The following is a 26,636-nucleotide window of genomic DNA, read 5'->3' as shown; positions in this document are numbered from 1 at the left end:
CCATTGCGTACTCACATGTTAATGAATAATGATGTGCAGATGTTATTGACTGATTGTAAATTCAGTGAATGGCTGTTGTATATGTGCATTTGTAAGTGTAGATTTGTTCAATTCAAGATCACATTGATTGCTTTTGTTACAGAGGAATTTTCTTGATAATGAAGGTATGCATTCATCTCTTGAATATCACTACTATCCTGGTTACACATGGACACACGCCCTGCACTCTCTCTTACATACAGCAAGCCAGTCGTTCCCTTCCCAAGGGCTGAGCCTTGTTTAAATGCACGCAAATGGCAAAGGATTTTTCTTGAGAGCCAGTGTGTCACTTCCTTAAATCCATTCACACACTTTCTCATTCAGTTATTGGGCCTGTTTTAATCTATCCCAACCTCTGGTTAAGAACACACTGGACAAGTGGAAGGCAAAGATAAGGCACTGTTTAACTTCTACTTCCTGTTGGTGTTAGTTATATATATTTTTTTCCTATCTTCCCAGTATTTACTCTTAATTTTCCCAATGCTCAGACCCAGTAAATATTCCAGACACAAGGAAAGTAATCCTCTTTATGAGGCAGATCCAGATCATTGATAAAAGCATTGGCACATAAAACGTGTATAGCTTTGATAAATACTCCTTTCGCCTAATATTGCTTTAATTGTTGTACATTAAACATCGGCTCCTCCATCGCGACAGGTCTTCAAGTGGTCTCTTTTGCTGCATCATTGTAGTTGTATGGTGTCTCAATAGCCCAGTGAGTCAGATTTTTTTTTTTTTTTTTTTTTAACACACAGACTGAGACTGCTCCATGAGGGGATAACCTACATTCAGTGGAGTCAGTCACATGACTATTGCGCAAGGACAAATAGGCTTACTTGCAGATTATGGGACGAGCATAGTGAAGCGCGTTGACAGGACTATTTACCTTATTATATATATATATATATATATTTTTTTTTTTTTTACTTCATGTTTGCCTTCCACATATCCATAGGTAGGCCTACTTTAAAATGGGGTTTTAGTTCTTTATTGATGATGCAACAGATTCCTTTGTGGGATTGAGTACCGCATGTTGTAACTTCATGCAAGGTCTTTTTGTTTGGTAGTTGATTTGTCTTGCTGCTTAATCAGCCATTAAACCCAGTGTCTTGATGAGCGAGGGGTCACTTGAGTGCAATCCAAAGCAAATCTGCTGTACCCAGTGGGTCATTTGTGTTAGTTTTTGGTTTATTGGTGGTAAACGGTTGCTTTCCTCAAAAGTCACTAGAATGAAAATGTATCCCATATGATTTCTCATTATTGCTGTTTTGGATTCAGCTAGTAAAAGTTGAGGAGTAAAACTCCTTTTGTAGATATTTTTTTGTACCATTCCCATACCTCAGACAGAGTGCTCAAACACTGTATAAGGACCACCTTTGGCAATTCAGGTTAATTATTAGCAGTGTTTGCATCCATCCATGTTCCTCCTGGGATGAAACTCCTCTAAATAACCATGTTTCCATGAAGACCAGCTCCAACATCCATTATGAACACACAAGCGCAACCACATTTCTCAGTCTTGCTAGTGTCTTTCTGGTACCATGGGCTAAAAATGAGCTTTCATGTACTTTCACGTACCAGCTGGTGGCATTCATTGTTTCTGGACTGTAATCCTGTTATCTAGAAACTGTTTGAATGAAAAGGAGTCATTGAACTGGTCAAACATCAAATCATACCTGTCATGCCGCTTTCTGCTGTAAAGACTTACTGTCATTTACTTGGGCCCTATGATTTCCGTGATGCAGAAAACACAGACGGAATTGCGGAATCCAGCCATAAAAAAAACAATTTACTGTATAACGCAGAATTTCACAGAATTTGTCAAATTTTTGATGAATAAATTAGGGCTGTCAAATGATTAAAATTTGTAATCAAATTAATCAGAATTTTCAGTGGATTAATCAGGATTAATCACTATTTGCAATTACACCTGAATCCTAACCATTTTTTTTTTGTCTGAAATTCATACCAAAAGATAAATAACAGGACACAGATACATCATTTTCATATTATGTCTGTTTATTAACACAGCCAAATAATGGTGGTTTAAATCAAGCTGAAACATACTACACACACCATAATATTTGTCTTTGTAATGTCCCATCCCTTCCTCTTTGGCATTCCTCTTAACCAGGATGTACAATTTACAGTATTTAATTGAACAGAAAGCAATAAATGTAGTCAAATCATAACAGTGGCCTACCACATTTTTGCACAATTTGAGTCATCTGTTGCGTTTTTATGTGGAAAAAAACATCTTCAATAACTTTTTAATCAAACCAAAGAACAATCCTTTACCTTTTCCTCCATTCTTTAATCCAGTTGCTCAAAAATCCAGTTGCTAACTACTATAACATGTTGCACTGAAACTGGTCTTTTTGTTTGAACATCACCTTTCAAATCTACTGAGCTTCATCATCTTTCAGCCAGTTGCTGAGGCAAACTAACTTGTTCACATTTTCTGAAAGTAAAGCTGACCTTTTCTTGTTCACAATGTGACCAGCAACTGAGAAAAGTCGTTCACAGGGAACAGTGGTTGCAGGAGTGGCTAGATATTTGTGAGCTAGTGAGGCCAGCTTCTCATGGGCTCCTGAATGAGATGCCCACCGCCTCAAGGGGCAGTCCTCCAATTTAATGGTGGGCTCTGCTCTGTACCTCTGTATGGCAGGTTGGACCTCTTCATCTTCCGATTCTGAATCTGAGCCCATTTGCAGAAGGCTGATTTTCTTCCTGGGTGGCCCATCATCATGTGTCTGTGAAGACTTTCTGGGTGATTCTTGTTGCAGCATCCCTTCAAGTGTGGTCCACACATCTTCCCTGTCTGTCTTGGGCAGGCATTTCAAGTCTTTGAAACGAGGATCCAAATCTGTAGCAATCTGGAGCCATGCATTGTTGAGCTGTTCTTGACGGGATGCTAGGTCCTCCTTGAACTTGGTCTTGAATCTCACCACATATGCAGGGTCCTCATCACAGGCTTCCATCTTGAGTCGCAAGTGGCAGAGAGAAGGTAGTACCACAGAACAGGAGACCTAGGCCTCTCCACCCAGGAGCTCAGTTACATACCTACGCACACAAACACACACATGCACACAGAGACAATGTATTATTAGAACAGTGGTTATCAACATATCATTATTATTATTATTATCATTATTATTTTTTACATACATACAGGGTGCGATTTGCCAGGGGGGATGTGTGGGATTTATAACTGTAGTTTGTTGAATGCTAATCTTTTTCTGAAAAAGATGACACCTTGCACATGAAGATAGCACATTGTTTTAGAATTTTACAGTCAAAAAATCTAAATATGTGAAAAACACCTATTTTAGCTTCAGGTTCTAAAGGGTTAAAGGTAGCAAAGTATGGGAAAATGGACTATACCCTTTACTTGATAACCTAACACTCTTTATTCACCTAATGCCTTAAGTAAACAGTAGAAATACAATAAGAACAAAGACTAATTACTAAAAAATGATTAGAATTAAATAAACAGTGCTTTAAGTTTTTCAGGGAGATGCACAAACAGTGGTATTCAGAAGTAATAGCCTGCAGAAACTGAATAAAGTAATCAAATATAAAATAACATTGCATAGTCTCCACTGTATAGTAGGGGTGGAACCGTTCCAGTTTAATACGAACAAAATTCAAAATTCAAACAAACTTTCAACTTCAAAATTCTATGTATAATTTAAGGTGTAATTATTTGTGAAATTCTTTAGCAATTTCTTAATTTAAATTGTTTCATAGTAAATCGGCAGTATACCATATTTCAAAAAACAACAGACTTATGGAAATACATATAAAGATGTACTTACGTCCTTCTTTAGAGGGTCAAGAAAGCTCTAAGAATTCAGATAATTGCATTTAATATCCATATAATCTATACCTTAACGATAACCATCCCTACGCACAACTCTCTTATTCGTTATGAATTCAAATGTCTCCATGGCTGCGCTGTAACATTTAATTGCTAACCTATTATTTATTTTGTGTAAAACAGCATTCACATACCAAAATTTTTGTTTTTGCAGACCACTGCTGGTGCTACTTGGCCACCACGGTGGCGCTTTACAACCACAGTGGTGCGGTTGTCAAGTTTACTGGCACAGCCCTACATTTTACAACACTGATTTGGATGTTAAGTTTGGTTTAGGGAGGAACGAAAGCGCACCACTGAATGTGGCAGTGGCGCAGCAATTGTTTTACCTCGATTATCATATTTTCATAATCGTTGGAAGCCCAAATCGAAAATCATTTACGATTAATCGCACAGCCCTATTTTGATGTTTAATTATTCTCTTTAGTTTCAAGTTTTGTGTCCTTCTGTCTTTGTTAGATGAAGTGTCAAAGAACAAGGCTATTATGAATAGATTTGATGAGTCAAAGAGACGTCTCTTTAATAAGTCTGGTACACCATAATTATACACCAAACCCATTGCCCACTGGCTGCAAGTCCTGTGTGAAAGGAGTAAAATATTTTAGCAGTGGTTTCGTTCTTTACATATGGCTTTCTAACATACTTGAGGACAAATATCTGATCCTGTCATAGGGGTGTGCGATATTACGATTTTTGATCGTGGACGATTAAAATGTCTCCACGATCTGCTTTTGAAGAAATATCGTAGGATCGTGCATTTTATCAGTTTGCAGTTCTGGCGCCTCCGTCTCAACAGTCTGTACAGCGCGACGTATATTCACATGAAATGTAGAGGAACGGGACACTGTAGTTCATAAAAAATTAATTATTTGCATGTGCTTTAAAGCCTTGCCGGTTAAACATGTCATTCGCTGCTGATGCGCTGTTCTAACGGGCGCTTTTCTGAGTGCAATACAACCGACGCGCGCACATGCACTAAAAGCCTGTCTAACAGCGTCTGATTACTGGGCTAAGTTATCTTTCGAGTCTTATTGCGCTAATACTGTCAAATACACACAAGGTTTACATAAACAAAATTGGTTATGTCTAAAGTGAAGGAACAATAGAAAAAATGAAGAAAAAATCTGCGTGTAGACTCGTTGCGCGCAGATCTTAAAGAGACAGTAGCCCTAATAGTAAACATGCTGCCGCTTGTCCTTAAAGGGACAGTTACCCAAAAATAAAAATTCTGTCATTATTTACTCACTCTCTAATGTTGTTCCAAACCTGTATTAATTTATTTCTTGTGCTGAACACAAAAGAAGATATTTTGAGGAGTGTGGCTAACCGGGCGGTTGCTGGTCCCCATTGACTACCATATAGTAAAAAACTATTATGGAAGTCACTGGGGTACATCAACTGTTTGGTTACCCACATTCCTCCAAATAACTTTTATTTTCAACAGAAGAGGGAGACTTATTCGGATTTAAAACGGCTTGAGAGAATTTAAATTTTTGGGAGAACTATCCCTGTTAATAAAACAACAAAATACAAAGAGCATTTTACTCACTTTAATAAGAATCAATGTAAAGTTTATACAGTGAAGTCGATGTTGTGTTTTATTTTCATATTTGTTCATTTAATTACTTTCTTCAATGCTGTTAAATACACCAGCTGAAAAAATAAAGCACTGTTTATTTAATTTGTATATTAAGTTGTGTATGTGTATCTTTGTTCTTAATTTTTAATAACAAAGAAAATGACAAATATTTTCTTATCTTCGCCACTTTGGCCTAAATGTCTGCCATTCTTTTTTATTTTATATTTTGTTACCTAAGGCTTTGTTTTAAAAATAGGGACATTAGTTTGGCTGTGATGCTCAGTCACTTGCAAAATAGTAAAACCAACATGAAAAGGAATCGTGATAAAATCGTGAATCGTGATTTTCCTGAAAAAAATCGTGATATGATATTTTTGCCATATCGCCCACCCCTATCCTGTCATTTAACTTTCTAGTAACGAGTGGTCGACCGTTATTGTTTTTTGATTGCAGATGCCGATATCTTTGAGAGCATTATGGCCGATATAAAGCACTCAGTTATCTGGTAATTTCGTGCGCACTGGTAATCATATTTTTTCAAATAAAGACAAGTTAATGCTAATTTTACATACAGCACACAGTGAAAACAATATGAATATGACACAGTGGGCAACTGGATATAGCACAGCATATTTTAAAATGAAGGATTTAAAGTTTTTCGATCGAGTCTCCTGTGAAGCTGATCCTCTGTTCGCATTCACTCACTTCGCACGTACCAACCGTCACTCGCAGAAACACGTTTATGCAAGCTACAAATGCACACTTCACAAGCTTTGGTTTGTGAAATTAGCCTAAATGTTTATTAGATATTCAGAGATTTGTTTAAATTATGAAGATGCGCATTTGCTGAATGTTGACGGATAAATTAATAGCCTAGGCCTAAGTATTTTAGCCTGTTTGCCTTTTCTGTTACAAATAATATAAAAGCAAACGCTTTACTTTTTTTGCATACCATTTACTTTCTTTGTTTACCAGTTCTGTCTAACAAAGTATTAGATATGACTGGCAGAGATGGTAAACTAATGAAGACGGAGAATGTGAGTGATCGCTGTGAGAATCTTTCTTTCTTATCAGTATTTTTGCTCTGGTAGAGAAAGAAATATATCTGACCTCGAAGCATATGGGCATGGACTAAAATTCATAGTATAGGCCTAGTTTGTTATTTTGATGTTCTATTCTGCTCTATTTCATGGATTTTACAAACTCAAATCCCATTTTACCAAATCATGAGAGTGGCGTAGTACAGTCAAAGTTACTATCTACCATTTTGAGTTTGTGCAGAGTGGCCCACGTTATTGAGTACAGGAAATGAGAGATCTTATATTGTGGCACTGTGGTTTCCGGTACACGCGCACAGTATGAGAGAACAACAAACTTTCAGAGAGCAAAACAATAATTCTGGCTTGTCCTTTGTCGTGGACCCCAAACTACAGGGCAAATGTGTGTCTTTTGTTCACAGATATTCACTATAGCCACCAACTGGATGGACCCATGATACGTTGAGGATCTCATCAGGTCTTGAGTGATTGAAACTGCATTTGTGTTTGTAGTAGCCTGAAGCCAACAGCAGAGAAAGATTGACTGATTTTTAAAGGGCAGACCCAGCTGTGCCCTCTCTCTCTCTGGGCTGTCACTATAAGGCAGCTCTGTTCAGCTTTAACTTTTTCGTTTATCTGCATGAGTAAAATTAAAACCTGTTTGTTTGTTTTTTTCAAATGCAGAGGTCTTGTTTATACACCGACTTGAATTTATAGATCTGTAACGTAGGATTAGTTATCCCAAGAATTCTGTCATCGCTTACACGCACTCATGTTGTTTCAAACCTGTATTACTTTCTCTGGTGGAACAAAAAGGAGAAATGAATGGAGGCCAGAGCTATCACGTTTAAAAAAAGTATGCTAAAGTACCATGAAAGTAATCCATTTCTCTTGTACTAGGCTGTCTTCCATGTAATTTGAAGCTCACTAGCTTTGTGTGATGAACAGTCCATAATATTTACAACTTAAGTCATAATGCACTAAATACTTTCCCCTCTAATGACTAGGGATGGGAATTGAAAACCGGTTCCACTCGAGAACCGGTTCTAAGTTTTATGAACCATCGATATTGTATGCCCTCGACGTTAAAGGGTCGTCTTATCTAGGGGTGCAACTAATGATCATTTTAATAATCGATTAATCTTTCGATTATTTTTCCGATGAATCGGATTAATAATTTTAAAAAAGCCTTAATTTCCAACCCTTTATTAAAAAACAGAACTGACAGTGCAAATTCACAGTGCAAAAAATCTTCAGAAAGTGCACAAACAGGTTGCTCCTTGAACATCCCTGAGCTGTTAAAGTAATACTTTTTTTTTTTTTAATGGACTAACACAAAAAAAACAGACATGTATGCTTTACATCTGCCAAATATATTGGCTGTTTTAAAATAAAGTGCACAAAAATATGTATATTTTTGTTTATAGGGACCTGAGCTAATAATGATATATTAGTAATTATATATTACTATGTAACAATTTACTAATGCTCGGACACAGTCTGTCTCTCTGTCGCTCGTGCGCAGACACACTCGCGCACAAACACACTCGGCCTCTCTCGCGCATGGCTCGCGGAGTTCGCTTTGCTTTTGTCTAGTCCGGCGCCTCATAGCTCTGCTCCGCGCTCAACTAATTTTTTTTTAATATACTCAAACATCTCCGCATCGTGCGACACAACGAATCGATAATGAAATTCGTTGCGAACTCTTTTAATACATTTTTATCGATTCGTTGTTGCAGCCCTAGTCTTATCGATGCTCCGAGTCCTAGCCATATACAGACCGTGAACTCACAACTGTCCCTTTTGTCCTTTTATCGGAAAGTATAAACAAGGCTACACCGTCTCCAAACAAAGAGCTGTCTTGCTCTCTCTCTCTCGCACATATTAATCAAAATAAATCGACACAATGGTAAAAGGTCGGAAGACCCAAGTTTCATGTGGATCATTCAGATATTTTTTTTTTTTTTACCTGAATTACCGCTGGGTGTGAATTGTGCTAAAATACGTTGTCTTATCTTCTCTGAAAAGCGTTCCGCACATTCAGCTGACATAAACTAAAAAAACCTATCCAGTGATGAAATGTTTTCTGTGTGTTAACACAAATCTTGTGGGATGTCCTAACTGCCGGGATAATCGCATGGCCGATAATGTCACACAATGCTCCAATTCGCGAACTAATGACTCCTTTGAACAGATTCATTTTAATGAATGGTTCCAACTAGTGTTGTCACGGTACCAAAATTTCAGTATTCGGTACCGATACCTGTGAAAATCCACGGTTCTCGGTACCAATTTCGGTACCAAAGCTAATTCAGATTAAATTTGCATATAAAGTGTATATCAATTTGTTAGATAACATTAGATCAAATGACCTAACAATAGTTATATACACTGAAGCAATTATTCTCCTTGGGGTAATTTAAAAATGTAGCCTAATACATTTTTAAAATCAAAAGTTGTATCTGTTCATGAACAATCAAGTGTTTGTATTAAATAACATTCACAAACATACTTTAATGTTGTAAAAATATATTGTTCACTCAATGTGTTGATGTTAGATAAGGCATTAAGTAATGTTAGTGAATGGTATCTTATTGTAGTGTTACCAACTAAACAGGAGATAAAACGTGTTTTATTTGACTTGACTGACCTTTTATTTAATCCAAAATGCGTTCATATTTAATTTTAAAAGGCCTTTTAAACTAGATACAACCGCACACGATACCTCTTTAGGGGCCGTTCACATATCGCGTTTTATGTAAAATAATTATTTAGGTTCTGAGAACTGTCAAATGATTAATTGAAAGAAATCAACAAAAATTAAAGATTTGTTCACAAATTGGACATTGCTACTTCTCTCATAAAGGAAATCCAGGGCGGATGTCAGGATGTTTAGTAAATAATGCGTGTTTTTTGTACTAAATGACCATGTTTTTTTATTTTTTGTAATTTTGGGACTTGAACACAGGCCTCATTTAGTGTCATTTATATGTGCAGGAATGACAAGTGTGTATACTCAAATTCTCTCTTTTTTTTTTTACTCTGAGGGAATGACATGAGGCTCAGTTAATAAGCTGAAATACCCATATACTTACTTGTTTCTGCTGCTTTTCTACTGTCTATTGCACTCCATTGCATGTTTATTCTGTGATCTCTCCTCCATCCATCCTAACTTCTACCCCAAAGCTAATTGCAAATGATTTAATTTGCTCTTATCCACTGCTCAAGCACCGGTTTTCTCTGTTTGAGTATGCATCTTAACCATTAGTGTAGAAACGGTAAATCTGCTCTCAGATGAATATTTCAGGGCATCCCTTTAAACATCAGCACTGCTTTGAAACTGCCAGCAGCTTTTTCCATCCTCCCTGTTGCCCTTTGGACTGCGGGATACAACAGCCCACCATCTCTTGTGTCTTATTGGTGATGGCAGAGTATCTCCCTGGAAACCATGTAAAGGTGTGTGTTTTAGTTTTTTGCTTTTCACCTTTAGATGTCTACCATGCTCTGGCCGTCTGGCGCTCATTCTGAGCTCATGTCCACGACCTTTCAGAGCTGCAGTTTTTATGTTGCAGTCGGAAGTGTGTTAGTACTACCTACACTTAGTATGAAAGACTAGACTGCACTGAAAAATGCTTGGTAATTTGTGGAGTGCAAGTGTGGTTAAATTTAGCCTGTGCTGCTTTTTGAACCATTTTTTAAGATCCCATGAAATCGTTTGATTTGATTATGCCCATTTTCTCACCTTATTTGTAGGCTAGATTAAATTAATTATTCGATCATTCATTTGAATGAATTAATGAAATCTTTATTTCGAACAATTAATGAAAAAAATCAAATAAAACAAGTATGAAATATCCATCAATAAAATAAAACAAAAACTAAAATTTAGCATAATAATCAACCTGTTCGAAAAGGGATAGGTAGAAGCCCTAGGCTTATCAGGACTTTCCCCCAGTAACTAGCCAAACCAAATCACAATCGAACAAGATAAATCAAACATAACGTTTTAGATAATACAAAAAAACTACTCAATTAAATAATGTTTTATCTTAATATTAAGATAAAGAAGCATTTAGAAACCAGTATAAAGAAGCATTTAGAAACCATTATCAAGCAGCATTTACAAGTTATGATTTATCAATCACCCTCACCACTTCAGTACTTGTCAAAAATAAAACTTTTCTACCTTTTTTTTTAATTGAAACATGTTAACAAACGAACACTTTGTTTGATCGAATTGCTCAGACCATTCCACAAAAGCACCCCACAAATCAAAATACACATACTTTTGAGCTTTGTCCTAGTCCTATATTTATATAAAATTTAAATCCCATCTCAAGTTATAACCCCCAACCCTATCTGTGAATCGTTGTTGTATGTTTCCAAGCAACTGTTTATTTATTGCTTTTATAGATTAATTGTGCAGTCTTAAGTTTAACCAGATCATTAAACAGAGTGTGCAATTTTAAATACAGTAAATTGGTATGCTCATGGTATCCTACTTTATTTACTATCCTAATTGCTCTTTTTTTGTGTTGTGCTTAATGTTTGTAAGGTGGTTTTGTAGGTGTTGCCCCATACTTCAACACAATAATTTAAGTAAGGCAACACAAGTGAACAATACAAAATATAAAGTGCTTTTTTACTCAATACATGCCTTGCTTTCCCCATTACTCCAATACTATGTGCTACTTTGTTTTTAACATATTTGATATGGGGTTTCCAACAGATTTTGTAATCCAGAATCTCCAGAACTCTTTCTATTTTAACATTATTAATCATTACTTTTACTTGTGTGTCAGTTTTACGATTACCAAACAGCATAAGTCTGTTTATAATAATTTAAAATAATTAATAATTTAAGTCAAATCATATTGATTTCTGACGTGACCACCTCCAAAAGCTGCTTCAGATTTTCAGAATAGAAAATATTGGTATCATTTGTAATGTTTATTTTTAATGTTTATTAAAATGTCAATTTGTAATGTATATTTTAACTACTAATTATGTAGCCATGTTGCCAGATAACGTACCCTATACTGTAAAAAATGTGGTAGAATGTCCAATATTTATTTCATGATCTTTTTTTTTTTTTTTTTGGCTGATAAGGTAGTTATACCTACAGCGGAGGTTTCTTTCTCTCTGTCATCACTATCATCTGTACCTGGCAGCGCCCACAGTGCCTGGCCCATGATGAAAAGGCTCCTCTGTGAAGTGTGTGTGTGTGTGTGTGTGTGTTTGTGTGTGTGTGTGGCACTGTGATTGAATAAAACCGTTCAATGTGTGGCGTCTTTCTGAGGCCTGTTTTTGTTCTGTAATGAAATATGCAAGTCATCATAGCTGTGGTTCAGGTCACATACCCTTCCCTGAGGGTTTGTCTGTATTTTTGTGCTGGTGTGGATCAAGGCTAATGAATGTTATGTTGCACACACTTGCCAGTTTATTAGTGTGACTCATCACTATTGTGACATCATAGAACCGCCATGTCGATTTCCCCACACCAATCGGATAAAGTTTTACTTCACATTGTTTGGCAGTAAAGAGATTATTGCTATAGCTAAAGTCCTTGTTGCTCTATCACTTATTCCCGGGTGGTCAAATTACAGTGCAGAACCTTCTAGAAACATTCTAGAAAAATTTCTTTTCTGCCTCACCTACTAGTTGGCAGTTGAATGGCCATTAATTTGTCTTACTGGCCATGGAATATTTGGCATTAAATGGATTACTTGGCTGTTATTTTCCCTTACATTTGTGTGACAAACATTGATTGCAGGTTATAGGGATGTAACGGTATGAAAATGTAATAATATGATTATAGTGACCAAAATTATCATGATTATCAATATTATCACGGTTTTGTTCAAATGTACTGAACTGATACGCACACTGAAAACATGTTTTATATTTGGAAATCAACAAACAACAAATAAAATTAGCAGCTCTATGCACTTTTTTTTTTAAGCATACACATTAAATATATGACCGTCGTCAATAGCAACGCATTATAACACAGCACACATCTCTTCTATTACTGCGGATGCGCGCTCTGCTTTCATTAAAATGCTATTATAGACGGGTGCACATAACTGGTATGCATGCATGACAAAAATCAGGAATGCGTAATGCCACGACTTGTTACTACGCGCATTTGCGGACTTAAAGGGTAACTGTCACCAAAATGCAATCTAGGGTCTTTTTGTTAATCTTCCCGAGGCAAACTTTAGTTTAAAAGCAAATTAGAATGGAAATGCCACTTTTAAGTAGCTGTGTCCGCCGGCATTTTGTCAGTAAAAAATAGTCGATCTCCGAATGTGAATGAACTGACTCTGAATTTTAGTATTGTTTCTCATTTACAATATTGATTTTCGCTAATGACAACAAATTATCTGTGAATTTATATGGAACTTAGGGTTGTGCCGATAGACGATAGTATCGTGTATCGGCGATAGTCAGTGATATTGCCGATGGCAGATGCCTTTGACGATATCAATACAATAATGGGCTCGTTTTCTTATTAATGTATTAAATAATTTTTATTATTATTATTATAATAAAAATAGTATTGTTATTAAATTAATATTAGGAACTACAATTAAGTTGCCTTGCCTAAATTTAACAACATCACCTCATAGCCTAACACTTGCGACATCACCATCACGCGTGTATGATGACTCCAAGATTTGCCCTTAACTCTGATTTCTCCCGGCATTTAAAACACATTAACCCGCGTTCGTTGCGCTTATTGAAGAGCGCATATGAAGTGCATCCAGACAGAAAGAGCACTGGTAGGAGGACATAATCCCAAACTCCGATCTTTCCTGATCCAAGAAATTATTAAAACGTGTTCTAATCTCATGCAGAAATAGCCTACAGTCAGAATGCTGCATCTGTAACGGCATGAGAGGATGTGTGTCCGTAAATTTCCCGCTGACATTTTGAAATACTCTGAGTCAGATACAAAAATGATTTGATCTTTTTTTTATCTCACTATACCGGGAAATAACCTGATTTAGCCTATTAATAAACACTCCACCTTTACCAGCAAAATAGAAAAAGATTCTCATATATAAAACGAAGTAATAAAACAAGCAAATTAATAAGTAAAAAAGCAAGTTAATAATCAAATAAGCCCCGCCCCCTCACGATAATAGCGTGTATCGCCGATCTCACAGGCTGACGATAGGACGATATGAAAATGGAGCATATCGCCCAACACTAATGGAACTAAGCTTTGGGAGCTTTCCATCTTTACTCTCCTCCCTAATAAGTTGCATTCGGAGATTGCTTATTTTTGACTAAAGTCTAATGAACGCGATGGAAACTAAGGGATGTCAACGATTAATCGACGATCGATTAATTGTCCATAATACATTTAATCGATACAACTTCTCGATCATCGATTAAGCAGGTTCATGCGCGTGCGTGCTGCTCAACCGCGGAACAAAGCGAGCGCGTTTTGTTTGGGACCATTTTACACCTTCATTATGACTAAGTGTGAAGTCTAAGTGAATGCGTGTTCATTCGCAGCCTTCTGTTTTGTGCAAATGTAAGTTGTAATATTGTTTATTTTGTGTATGTTTATCTAGATATCTGATTTATCTTATATTGGATGCATTCCTTGAATTAATGCTGTAGTGCCCGTGATCAGCTTCAGCGCGCGCAGCTCAAACGGCACTGCACGACTAATAATGACTATCGGAAGTACTGTCATATTACATAGCCTAACATTATAAAGAAAACAATTCGTTTTAAAATGCGATTCATTCCTGTGATGGCAAAGCAATTTTTTCAACATCATTATTTAAGTCTTCATTGTCACATGGTCATTCTAATATGTTGATTTGATGCTCAAGAAACATTTCTTATGAATGTTGAAAACTTAATTTTTTTGTAGAATTTTTTTTGTATTTTTCAAGATTGTTTGAAGAGAATGTTTAAAAGAATAGCATTTGTATGAAATATATATTGTTTTAAAATATTTGACATTTTTACTGTATACTGTTGCTTTTGATCAATTTAATGAATTTTTGCTGAATAAGTTATTTAACAAAAAATAAAAAAAATCATACTGACCCCAAACTTTTGAATAATAGTGTATATTTCTATAATATACATTTTGCTTATCTCTAAAATATTCAGATGCACTTTAAGTGTATTTTTACTATTTAGTATTTTTATCCTTATTCAGTGTCATGAACAACTGGAAAAGTATGTAATTTATTGGTCAAAATTCCAGATGTATTGCCACGTGACATTTTGAAACTGAAAAGCTTCTTATGGGTCTAGGGATGCTCATAATTAACCAGTTAACCGTTAACTAACAGTATGGATTTGAAATGATTAATGCTTGAGGTTGAGCTTCTGAGGACAAAAAACATAAGTCGCATACAAGTCACATTTTATTACATTAATGTAAAATACCGGTTGGCCTAAATAAAGCAAAATGTTTGCAAACATTGTAAATATAGCTCTAAAATATAAGCAGCTATATAAACTTCAGGCCAAACCGAATTTGTTTAAAGCGAAACTGAAACCGTAAGCCTGTAAGACTTTTCTAAACCTGTAAGACTTTCTTCTGCAGAACATAATAATATATATAGAAGAATAAGAATGTTTTCGTTTTGGACCCCTTTGACTTTAATTTTATGGACAAAATCAGACAGAAACATTGAGCAGTTCTTTGAGCTTTTGACCTTTTTTGTGCTGAAGTCAATTTTTCGGTAACTCTGCTTAGTCTCTCCTTAGTTAATACTATCTTATGTCAGCAGTTTGTTCTGTGTTGGTCTTGAAGTTGACTTGTAATCCTAAACATGTTTAAAGCACTTAATCCTAAACCTGCAGAAAGACTTTAGTCCCAGGATGAGTTCTGTGTGTGCGTGTTTGATCGGGAAGCAGCAGTAATGCACTGCAGATAATCTTATTGTTTTTGAACATTGTCTAGGGACCACAATACAAATTCCTGAGTTGCTGAACTGTGCTGGGGAGGAAACACTGAGTCTCTGCTCTCGTCCAGCTTTGGCTTTTGATCGCTACGCTGGCTCTGATTCAGCTCAGAGCTTAGAGGCTGATTGGACCCGACTGCATCAGGAACTGTTTTCAAGAGCAGATCTTCTTGTTGTGTCTGAAACACTGGATGAACATCATAGCCCTCTGCTGAAATGTGTCCTTGTGCTTTTTGGGAACATCACAGATTTGCAGTCTTGAACACATTGATGAACATTAGCATGGTTATCAAAACTGCTAAAACACATATAGTGCCTCATGCACTCACACGAGTCATTTTCTTCCATGCAACATTTTTTTTCTAACTGCAAAGATTGGCCAGTGATCCCTAAGCTGGTGGAAGCTCACAGCCACATGTGCATGTGGTTGTGTTTTGCTGGCTTCTTAAGTAACTTAGAGTAATTGAGTTTGTTTTTCAAAATAATGAAATGTGCGGGTCTATATAAAACTCATAAGAGTGCAATGCCTTTAAACCAATTAACTGTTTATTGTCCCTTTTGTTAAATACATATTCTTTTGAAAAATAATCTAGCTTTTTTTTTACTTTAGTGTGAAGATGTTCTAATTTTTACCGATATCAGCATTCGGCAACCTTAGAGTTGTCAAAAAGTACCGACTTCGGTACCAAACGGTACTGGTATTTTAAAATTGTAATGTTTTGAGCGCTGTTGAGCGGAATCGTAAACGCCTCTGATTGGCCATTGTGTTTACGCTAGGGGTGTGCCGGTTTCAGAATTGGTGATGACGGTTATGATGCGAGTCAAATGTGACGGTTCGTAACATAACCGTCGTTTTTTTTTTTTTAAATCCTTAAAAAAAAAAAAAAGCAATGAACATGCTTTGTTTTAAATAAATCACACACACTAAACAAATCCTTTTAAAAACGTAGGCTGCTTAAATTATATAAGAGCTGCATAAAAATGAATGAGTAGGCCTAAATTACAAATGATAAAATCTACATACCTTTATCAAAGAAAAAAAAAGTCGAACAACGATTGTTGTGATAATACCTTAATTAAAATAACTAAATACAGGAAACAAAAAAAGTGCAATGACATTTTAAATTCCTACTCTTTTTCGACTTCAAAGTTCCGTGACAGGAACACCAACATGTTCACTTTACTCGGTTTTAGTGACGATCTGACAGGGGTGGCTATGTTACCCGCGAGGCTAAACACTCGCTCTGATGCTGTGCTTGTAGCACAAATACACATGTATTTACGTGCCAATTTTGCTAAGAGCGGATAGCGTGTGTCTCCCCACCATGCTAGTGGATTAGCCGTAGAGTCAATTGGTTCTTCTTGGAGATAGCGGGTTAACTCCGTGTCAGCGCGCGCTCTGATCGGTAAAAGGGCAGAGATTTCAGACCTCCGTTTATTAGGGAGATCTCCAAGATTTCTCAAAGCCGCACCCGTCTAGAAAGGATGTAGCAAAGATATTTAATGCTAATGCATGAGGCATAGGCATAGTTTCATTCATTTACGATGAGATGCGCTCTAGTTCACAACGCAATGCAAGTGAACGCGGCGCGCCGGCGTCTCATTGTCACGGTTATTATATTGTCTGCTATATTATTAAATACATGCAATTGGTTGATGAAACATTTATTAAAATTAAGGTACAATTTGTACAAAACGAAATTCGCTTTAAGGAAAGGCTTACAAAGCAAAACTTATATGAAGTGGTAAAAATCATTTCTGACGATTTACAAAACAAAACTTCATTAAGTGGTAAAAACCATGTCTCCCGATGTATTGCGCATATTATGATCCTATCTAAAAAAAATACATTTTTTTTGTTTTTTTTTATGTTTGTAAAAAATATTTTAATAACACGGTTTTGGCGGTTATAGAGTTCTAATGACGGTGTTTAACTATAACCGTCGGTCTCACGGTTATATACTAACCGTCACACCCCTAGTTTACGCACTGTCTGTATGTCTGTGATTGGCTACAATGATCAATTAATGGAAGTGTTTGAAAGTGTTTTTAAAAAATGGAACCGGGAGAGTTTGAAAGCACAAGTAGGCATCTATCAGCAGACCGGTCCACTGATAGAAACCTGCTTTCAAACGCTCATTGATGTATATTTACAATGTTTTTTAAACGCTGATAATTTTTTTACATTTCAGTTCCGTTTGGTAGGGCTGTAGGCTAAACGATTAATCTCGATTAATCGAATCCAAAATAAAAGTTTGTGTTTGCATAATATGTGTGTGCATTGTGTATAATTAAATACACACACGCATGTATGTATTTGAGAAATATTTGCGTTTATAAACTGCATATATTTTTATATGATTTATATTATATATAAGTAACACACTTTTCTTAAATATATACAAAATAATTATACACAATACACACACATATATTATGTAAACACAAACTTTTATTTTGGATTCGATTAATCGCAATTAAACGTCTACAGCCCTACCGTTTGGTATCGAAGTCGGTACTTTGTGACAACTCTAATATGTTTATATATAGTTGTCTGGCTTGCGCGTGAGATATTAGGCTATATAAAATATGGTTTATCATATTTAATTTATTAATATTATTGAAATTGGTGTACAAACACATTTATCTGGTGGTTCTGCTTGTGCGTCAGTGACTGAAACATTACTCTTGTGCTAGCTCATCTTTGGTGGTTCAAGGTGTCTGTTTCTCATAAGCCGTGAGTGATTGCTTTTCAGATCAGAGCGTGTTTGATGTCACACCAGCAGGTGTTTGGTGCATCACAGACGTACACATTTCTAAATGGAGCGTCTGATTCCTCCTTTAGGGGTTTGATCAAGCTGGTTCATATCTGATCACCAGAGTGTGTCTGGTCTAAATGCTTCCTTGATCAGCACACACATCTGTGGTGTGAAATGAAATCCTCTCTCTGTCCCTCACATTTGTAACATCCATGCTCAAGTGAAGACCTTGTAACTTGGTGGGCTTTATTGTGGAGTCGGATTATTTTGTTTTAATAGCTACATACATTGTGTGTATAAGCTAATTAACCATGGTGTGTTGCCTGGTGACTGTGTAACTTTATTGTAGCTTTTCTTTTATGTACATCATTACTAGGGATGTGCAAAACTACAAATGTTCATACTTGACTAGTCAGTATTCAGGTAGCCGGTAAAATTAGGCTGTTTATGTCCAGCAGACCAGACATTTATTTATATGGATGCTAAATTCAGTCCTTTATGGCATTTAGGCAAAACGTGAATGCTGAATGATAGGCTTCAAATGGATCCCCAGTTCATAAATGTAACGTTATTGTGGGTGAGAATGAGAAACCTCGTTCAGAGTTTCTACTGTAAAGCATTTAGTATTTAGTAAAGTGTTGCTTTAACAGGAACATTGTTCACAGCAGACAATTTGACATCTGTCAGTGATGGTCTGTTGTCTGAATTTGAAAGGGCTGCTTTGACTGTAGTAGCAGTGCTTATTTTCTCAAAGGGTTTTTACCTTTTTAACACACTAGCCTATAGCATGGAAAGATAATGCAACATCCGAGAGGGTGCATCTTTGTTAGTTGAGAATTGCATCTCGGTTGTTGAACGTCTAGTTAACCCTGCTGGCTCCCCTTTAAGGCTTGTTAGCTCTAGTCTTTATTTAGCTGTTTTTTTAGGAGTCATAGTCAAGAAGTCCTACCACATGTACTTTCCACTTTTCCTTAAAACACTCACACATTACCAGTGTACTGAATAAACTGCACTTAGTACCTTGAACTTGAACCTGGTGTTCTTTCTTTAACCCAGCATGTGTAAGTGGTGGTTACTTAAGCATAGTGCTGACTGAGGACAGGTGAAAGTCTGATTAAAACAGATGTAACGGATATAACACCGACAATAGTTTAACATCGTATAGTAATAATATTACTACAGTATTAGGGCTGCACGATATTGTAATAAAACTGACATTGCGATATTTTGTGATATTTAATAATGCGATTCTTGATCTACTTTTTTTCTTCTTATTAATTAGTTTCTTAATCTTAAAATCTTTTTTTGTTTAATTGCATGTGTAATTATACGTATGTTTTAAATAATTGCAAGTTAAAAAACAATTTTGTTTAGATTTTAAAATATATAATCTAATATAGCTTCAAAACAGAAAAGCAATTAGCCTTGTAAATAGAGGAAAAATAATGAGTGCTTTCAGTATTTAAGAGTATCTGAACGTTTTCCATTCAAGAGCTGTGTGTTTTTTCTTTTTCTCAACTTTACTGTTGTTTGATTATTACTGATGACATAGACATCGGGATATCTAATAAGCTGCGTTCACACTAATGCACAGATCTTTTGTGAAAAATAAGATGGTTTTTGTCCAGTCTGTTTACTCCCTTAAAGACATCACTGACTGTTTACATCAGTTTCGCTTCATAAGAGCATTTTGAGATGAAAGTACATTCAACCACTTACACAGTCACTCACAGACGCATGCGCGAGCTCTCTTTACAAAGCGCACGTCAGCATTTGAAATTGAATGCAGCCTTCTGTCAGTAAGTTTCATATTTTAATAAGTCCACTGCATTCCAAAAAAAATGATGCCTTCGTAGAGCATTTGTAAGGAAACTACCAGTGGGCGAGACCAGACACTGCAAGCGCAACACCAAGCAAAGCGCATATCCTGTGCAATGAAGCCCGCGAATGTCCTTGTAATTTGCTTCAACCTTTCCAAACTTTTATAAAAGATTATGTCATGGAAGGTTCGAGTGGTATTGTAATGTACTCACTGTTGCACACAAACACACATTCAGGCAGTCACTCGCACACAGAAACATTCCACATACAATTTTTTATCAACAAAATAGCTTCACCACTGAAGAGCTAAATTTTTCTCCGCAAGGAGTTTGTAACATCACTGTTTTTGAAGCAATTAAACTCACCGCTTCACTGTTAATAGTGAAACGTGGACTGAGGTAATTCGTATGCACCGTTGTGAACAGATGTATGCACTGTGCAGTATACGCTCTGCATATATCCCATAATACTTAGAATCAGAATCATCAGATCTCCCAAGTTGTCTTCTGTTTAGAAACGCATCACAGATATCTTATCTTGGTGTGATGTAAGGCCGTCCCTGCTCTGGTAGTGCATTCAGTCAGGAGTTGAAGCATGCCAAGCAGCTGTGTCACTTTCCCACCCTGAACTCCAAACATCTGGAGCTGTTTACAGCACAACTGATGGCCCTGGAAATCTGCACCCACACCAATTGCATAATGGTTCACAGTTGTTCTCTTTCTCTCATACTCACTTGTTCCTACATACTTGTTTTTTTTTACCCAGTTGGTTTTCTTCTCTCTGTCCCTTTTCTCTTCTCACTCTATGTACAAACTCCAGGAATCCACATGGGTTTCATTGGCTACTCCTTGCCTGGCATAAGTTCCTGTTTACATTTCTGTTCCGTTCACCTTCAAATACAGTCATAGACACTCATCGTTTCTGTAAACTAAATTTCAGGATTCCAGAAGTTTTAAAAGCTGAATGTTCGAAGTTTCCACTCTTTTTAACCGATAAATGTACATTACTTTTCCAGTCATTTGGGATTTACTGGATAAGAGTTAAGGATAAGGATACAGATTTTTTAAAATATTTTTTTACTTTCAATTTCCATCCAATAAAAACGTATTTAACTAGAAAATTATTATTATTATTTTTACAAATGCCAATGGAGTGTTATGATTTTATTCAAATACATACCATTCCCAGATGTTGAATTTTGGCTAAGTGTTGTGAACCCGTGATATAGATTATCACTTAAAATGGCAAGATACATTCATAGAAAATTTCTGGAGATCTGTTATAGATGGAACAAAACCATTACATGTTTCAGATCTATTCAGGTTGGAAGCTTAAACTGAATAATTCAGCTGTGGTAACTTGAAAGCTTTTAATCCACTGCAGCTCTAACTAGAAGAATAATGACTTGCAGCAATTAGTGCTGTCAAAATTAGTTCTGCGATTTATTTTTGAGTTTAACGCGTTCAAAATATTTAGCGCAGCATCCGTTTTTTTTCTCGTCATCCTTTGGCTGGCGTTACAATATATGACCACACTCTTATTCATTCAAATCTTTTTAAACCAAGCGCCATTAGACACAAAAGAGAACGCAGTGCAGTACTGGCACACGTCTGTGAATCTCCTGTCTGTCACACACACTCGTGCACATAAGAAGCCTCTTCAGACAGCGCTTGAACAGTCAAAAACGCAAAATGCCTCCTTTGTTGAGTATTCACGCAAGCACAGTTCAATAAGTTAAATAAAGTCTTAAAGGAACACTTCACCTCTGGAAAGATGAATGTGTATTTAAAATGGGTCATTTATGTAGAAGAAATGTGAAATTATTTTTGAATTTGGAGCCTTCTAGACTGAGAAAAGCCAGAAAATGTATTTTTGGCTTATGGGGATGAAAGACAACAACTCCCAGAATGCACTTGCTTCGCTGCCCTAGTAGGCCACGCCTACCGGTAAGAGATCGCAGTAAACAACAAGGCTATGCTACTAGTGAGTCTCCGTGAGTCTGCCCAGTATTTTGATGTCGCCCAAAATGTCCAGGATTCGGCTTTTGCGTTCTACAGTCGCCATTCCTCATGTTTACTGTGACGAGCAGGAACGAGACTGACGGCCGCGGAGAACGATGCGAGGCCGGTGGCGTGATTACTGATGAGTGGCGCCGGCGCCTGTGAGACGCACCGGTCTCGTATCTCTCACGGAGGAGAGGGAATTTTCCTAGCAATGTTAAAACGCACATCAAACGATCACTTGTTTAGCGTTCATGTAAACACTACATTCAGATTCACCAATCGGAATGAATTAAGTACGATTGAAACAAAAGGTGTGCATGTAAACTATGAATGCGACCGCAGAAAGCAAAAGCCGAATCCTGGACATTTTGGACGATCTCGACGGCCGGACATGTCCGGGAAAAAGAGGATGGTCACCGCTACTACTCAGCTTTCTCCACAGAATAAGAAACTGTTAGCTTTAGCTTCCAAATAAAGAATGGCTGACACTATATGTACATTCTGTGAGTGAGATCCCTCTATGGGCGGGTTGAAAACATGCGGAACAGCGCCTTCTACTGGATAAATGATGAGCTAGTGTTTGTAGTCTTACCCTTATTCAAAGAAATTTGACTTCCTGCTTTTTATGACGCAAATTGACGATTTTTGCGTCATAAAAAGCAGGAAGTGGAACACTTAAATCCTTATTTCTCCCATCTCAGGGGAAAATAAGGGAATAAACCATGACCATTCGAAAATGTGACTGGGTTTCTAAAGATACAAAGTCTAATGCAAATGGGTGAAGTGTTCCTTTAAGTGAATGTAAAGAATTGTGAGAAAACAAATCCGCGGCAGGTCTTAAAGTGGCAGCAGCCTAATAAACCTGCTGCTGTCTGTCATTTAAGGATAATCAAAGAACAAAGAACGTTTTCTGCTCTTGACTGAATAACATTTGTAGCTTTAAGGATTAATCTATAATTCAAGCAGTGAAGACTGTTAAGTGTTTGATAACTGATTCAGTTTCTGTATTACCTGTTAGAGCTACCTGAAAATCGTATAGCACTGTTTACAAGGTTACATGTGTCAAAAACAATGGAACAATATCTTTAACAATAACATTTTGACAGAGACCGGTCTGACTGGGCCAATAGAAAAAATGAGCCCTGATATATTAAAGGGCAGGTAAATGTAACATTTATTGTAATGTGTTTATGTGAAGTTAGTTTTAAGTTCACTTAAATTTTTGTATTTTAATTTCCAAATTAATTAAAAAAAATTGGTTTCAATTATACTGTAATGTTGAATGCCTATAGTGAATTGCTAAAATGAAGAAAAAAAATCAACTTCATAGAGTAGCAGTAGGCCTATTGGTTATGGTGATACTGGCCTCACTGATACTTCAAAAAATAGATGCCATTTAAACAAATATTTAAAATATAGGGTAATGTATTTGTTGTTTCTACATTGTTTTGAAGATTAAATGTGAAATGATTACAATATAAAAATTAGGGCTGCAACTAACGATTATTTTAATAATCGATTAATCTGTAGATTATTTTTTAGATGAATCAGATAAAAAATCTAATGAAATAAGCATTAATTTCCAACCCTTTATTCAAAAACAGAACTGACAGTGCAAAAAAATCTTCAGAAAGTGCACAAACAGGTTGCTCCTTGAACATCCCTGAGCTGTTAAAGTAATAATACTTATTTTTTTGTAAATGGACTAACACAAAACGCATACACATGTATGCTTTACATCTGCCAAATATATAGGCTTTTTTTTTGTACACAAAAAGATGTATATTTTTGTTTAAGGGACCTGAGCTGTCAGAACAATAAATAATTTTTAAAAATAAAGAAAAATACAAATAAAAAAAAAAACAGGATTTGTTTAAACGTCAGAACAGAAAAATGTGATTAAAGGGGGGGGTAAAATACTTAGTTTCAGTCAATCTCATGTTAATCTTGAGTACCTATAGAGTAATAGTGCGTCCTTCATATCTCCAAAAAGTCTTTAGTTACATCATATTTATAAAATAAAAATACAGCTTTCCGATTCTAACCGGAAAAAGCCGAGGTCCTTGATTCTGGGCGTGGGCGGAGCTATAGAGTCAAGCGGGAGCGCCCGGGAAGGTTTGCTTATTATCGATCGTGGTGCGGTAGGCCATATTACTATATATATATATATATATATATAGTATTTGGTTTGCAAATCCAGCGACGACCTCGGCCTTGTTAATAAAACATTCATCACTGAAATGACCAGAACACAAAACCGCACTTGCCACACTCCTTTGCTGTCCCGGAAATACAAACTGCATCCACTGTTCCAGTAACACTGGGTTCTTTGGGAAGCTGAACAAGGTAAACTTTCTCTCACATCCCAAAACACACTTTTTTGGAGACATTCTTGACATCAACCATTCCTATTTAGCGCTGCTGATGATGATTTCCGGTAGTAGCGCGTCGATGCATAGATATTATATATTAAAAAAAAAATAAAAAAAATAAAAAAATAGATATTATATAGAGATATATGATGTCTATGCGCCGATGAGCGCGGTCTTTCTCTCCTCTGGTCGACGTGTGCGTGAACGCGCTTTTCCGAGAGCAATGCTCATATAAGGAGTTCCACTCTGGTCTACGTCATTAGGATCTACGATAGAAAAAAACCAGCCGAAACGTGTTGCAATCCGGAAGTATGATTTTCAGCACAGAAATTCTCTGTTATTCGTTCAAAATAACTTTTCAAACTTTGGCCATTATTAGCATGAGAATCCATCTCTTTAACACTGTAAACAACTCTGAATACATGAAACACCATTGTACCCCCCCTTTAATTAAATTGTTTTTAATCAACTGACAGTAAAAGCAATACATAGTTAACCAAATTCAGCATTGTATTGACTAGGGCTGTAATCAACCAAAGAAACTTTTTCGAAGACAGACTGTTACCTGTGAAACAGGGCTGCTCTGAAAACACCCCCATTAGCAATTAGTGCTTTCCACCTGATGAAATGAACGCGACAATCAGAATTTGTCGAGCCAGAACGTATCGACCAACAATCGACTAATCGACTGGGAGATTACAGCCCTAGTATTGACTATCTCTATGTACAAATAATTCTCGTTTATATATAACTGGTTTTAGGTGTCGTGTTTGTTCAAGTGGCTGTGTGTTTAACGTCAACCTGTTTTGCAAAAACAAATCTCAACATGCAAGAGTTTACATGTAAGCTTTATCAGTTTCTGAAACTCCAGTTGGCTCAGTTTTTTCTCTTTAAATTCACTAGAAATATTACGTGTTTAGGGTTATATGTTGCTGTCATCATATCTGTACTTGTGCAGCTGTGGTCACTGATCAGCTGATCATGACCTACTCCGACCTGTAGTTTATATTTTGTAGGATATTATTTTAGTGGGAACCTGTGATGTTATTTTGAATTTTATATTTTTATATAATGTGACAAAAGAGTATGAAGTTCAAAGTGCTTAGACAAAGGGCAATTGAATGTTTATTGTTAATCAGGAATGTTCAAACGCTAATCTGAGACTTTTTTGATGTTCCATATTTACTGAAGTCAAACATCAGCACAGCAAACTGACCTCAGTTCTTAGCATCAGCATGTGTGTTGTGGTCAACAAGGAAACATGGTTATTATCGGACCCTCCAGATTCTCCTCTATCAGTACTAACGCCCCCCATGCATGACTTGTGTTATTTACGAGTTCACAGCGCTATCTAGCAAACCACAGCCTCCCTCACACATTGAGAGCGGTGTGGGGGGATATATGGGAGAGGGTTTGGGCATCTGGTCAGTACTATGGATAGCTGCTGACTTACAGTAATGCACTGGGAGCAGGGTTGATATGGGCACAGGCTTCCTGTGTGAGAGACCAGGCCCACATTTTTCTCGTGTGTAAAGCCAACTGCTCTGAGTTTATGTATGGACTTATGAATTCTAAAATATGGTAAAACATGTTAGAAATACTGTCCTGTTGTTGGTTGCTGAAATCATAGTCAAATTAGCCAAAATTATTAACAAACACGCAAAAACATTCTTTAGAATTTGACGTGAAGCTGGTTATAGATTTTTTTTTTTTTAGAGTCATTTCCTTCAGTTCATAGATTCATCATCACTCAACACTACATTTGTTTGTTACATATTTGAACATTAATTGTTGTATAGTGTGGCTCTGACTTGTTGGAATCTTAAAGTTGAGTATTTTACACACGTGACACAGTTCAAATAAATCATTTTTTTAAAAGTACTAAAGGATGTTTTGTTTTTTGAAATACAGAAATAGGCATGATTAAAGACTGTGTTGTGAATGCTATTCATGCTGTACTTTCTCTTTATACATTTTTAGTCATTGGACATAATACCGTGTTAAATTAGTTTATTTCATCCCCATACAACTCCCAAACAATACCATAAAAGCTATTTTAAGCATACATAAACACTATATTCATGCTTTAAACTTGGCATGCCTTTTTTCTCTCTCTTTTTTCCATTCTCTCTTTCCTCTTATTTTGCTCCCTTTCTGCCTCTTACCAGTCATGTGACCCTGAAGGGGGCGGGACTCACTCTCTC

General features: G+C 36.5%; 1 protein-coding gene across 1 annotated transcript in view; it reads left to right on the top strand.

The window, feature by feature from the left end:
* The window catches only part of kansl1b (KAT8 regulatory NSL complex subunit 1b), an 83,792-nt gene that overhangs the window by 36,050 nt on the left and 21,106 nt on the right, over positions 1-26,636 (top strand). The window lies entirely within an intron of this gene.

Source organism: Phoxinus phoxinus, assembly GCF_949152265.1.
Source record: "Phoxinus phoxinus genome assembly, chromosome: 1".
In the NCBI taxonomy this organism is placed as follows: domain Eukaryota; kingdom Metazoa; phylum Chordata; class Actinopteri; order Cypriniformes; family Leuciscidae; genus Phoxinus; species Phoxinus phoxinus.
This window is presented reverse-complemented; position numbering and strand designations above follow the sequence as displayed.